A 1911-nucleotide genomic window follows, 5' to 3' on the forward strand; every position below is an offset into this window, starting at 1 on the left:
GTCAACATGGTCAAGGAACGACTTCCATTGGAAGAGTACTGTACGTGGAGAGGCTGACAGCTGGGTCCATGGCGGTCACAAGGAAGTGCCTCTTTATTATGCGGAAAATAATTATTCCTCCACCTGATAGCAAGGACCCACCGGACGGGCCACCAGTATTTCGCAAAAAAAACGTTTCCCCCCTGATTGCTGGGACACACCGGACGGGCCACCGTATTTCGCCAAAAAAAACGTTCCCCCCGCTGTCAGCTCGGACCCACCGGAAGTGCCTCCTTATTACGCACAAAAAATGAATACTCCCCCTGCTAGCTGGGACCCATCTTGGTGGGAGGCTAACTTGTGGGCCTGCTAAGTTGACGGGGACGGAGGGCTTTGTCAACTTAATCAATATGAACGATTCTAGCTCCAGTGACCGTACGATATCCATCCAACGGCCGTAGTGCTTCTTCAACCTCTGGTCTTCTTGCTCCAGCCGCCCAAAGCAGCGTCGGTCGTGCCACATGCTCCTGCCTCCCGTGGCCGGCTGTGCTGCTGCGGGGGCCTCACCGCCCCCTACTATTCCCACCGCTGGCCAGGCCTTGCGGCGACGGCAGCCTCACACCACAGCCGAACCAGTGAACCCTCATACTCCTCTCCGTGCGGGCTTCCATTGTCGCGTCTTCCCCGGCTCCACATCGTCCCCTTCCTAGGCCTCGCCATCGTCCACCGCCCTGGTGCTCTCCGTGCGGCGTGGTCAATGTGGTCAAGGAATGACTTCCATCGGAAAAGTACTGTACGTGGAGAGGCTGACAGCTGGGTCCACGGCGGCCGCAAGGAAGTGCCTCCTTATTACGCACAAAATAATTATTCCTCCACCTGACAGCAGGGACCCACCGGATGGGCCACCGTATTTCGTGAAAAAATGTTTCCCCCCTGACTGCTGGGACCCACCAGCTACACCTTCGCACGCAAGGAAGTGCGTTCGGGCAAAAAAAAGGATTCGCCCCCTGACTGTTGGGACCCACCAGCTACATCTTCGCACGCAAGGAAGTGCCTGACAGTCGGGACCCACCTGGTCGAAGCGTACGTAGCGTTGTCATTCTGGTCGCGAACGTGTACGTACATACTGGTGGATGTAGAGGTTCGCATGTGTCGTAGAAGAGGCGCGCACGTAGCATGTACACGTATGTACAGCGGCCAGTGTGCAAGAAAGAAAATACGGCCACGTATGTGTACATACGACATACGAGCGGGGTCTCGAACGCCTACTCGCGCATATATACGTACGGCCAGGGCTCGTGTACATGGCTGGGTCGGAACGGAGCAACAGCGTCATCATCGTGTTCATGGGAGCCAACCGACTGGGTCGGAACGGAATGCGTCGTCGTGTTCATCGGGAGGGCTTGGACGGAACAGGCCATGGAAACGAGGCCTGGGGTACAGGAGAACGGAGGAAACGGCCTTGTGTTCGACCGGCCACGTTCGAAACGGGATCCTGTTCATCGGGAGTGGTCCGGCGTACCGCAAAACGGACGAAACGGACTTGTATTGGACCTACGGTCAAAATGGGGGTCATGTTCATCGGGAGGGGTGTGGCGTACCGCAAAACGGGACTCCACGGGATACTGTTCATCTCCACTGTCGACCTCCTCCAGCCTCCACGGGTTACTGTTCATCCACCGTCGACCTCCTCCAGCCTCCACCTACGACTGTTCATCCACGGGCTCCTGTTCATCCAGCCTCCACCGCGCGCTACTTCACCGGCTACTGTTCAACCACCCCTCTCCACAGGCTCCTGTTCAACCACCCCTCCACCATCTACTGTTCATCCAGCCCTCCACGGGGTCGTCCTGTTCATCCAGCCATCCACAGGGTCCTATTCATCCAGCCCCAACCGGCTCGATCGATCGGGGTCCTGTTCATCCAGAGGCA

Source organism: Triticum dicoccoides, chromosome 2B, assembly GCF_002162155.2.
Source record: "Triticum dicoccoides isolate Atlit2015 ecotype Zavitan chromosome 2B, WEW_v2.0, whole genome shotgun sequence".
Classification (NCBI taxonomy): domain Eukaryota; kingdom Viridiplantae; phylum Streptophyta; class Magnoliopsida; order Poales; family Poaceae; genus Triticum; species Triticum dicoccoides.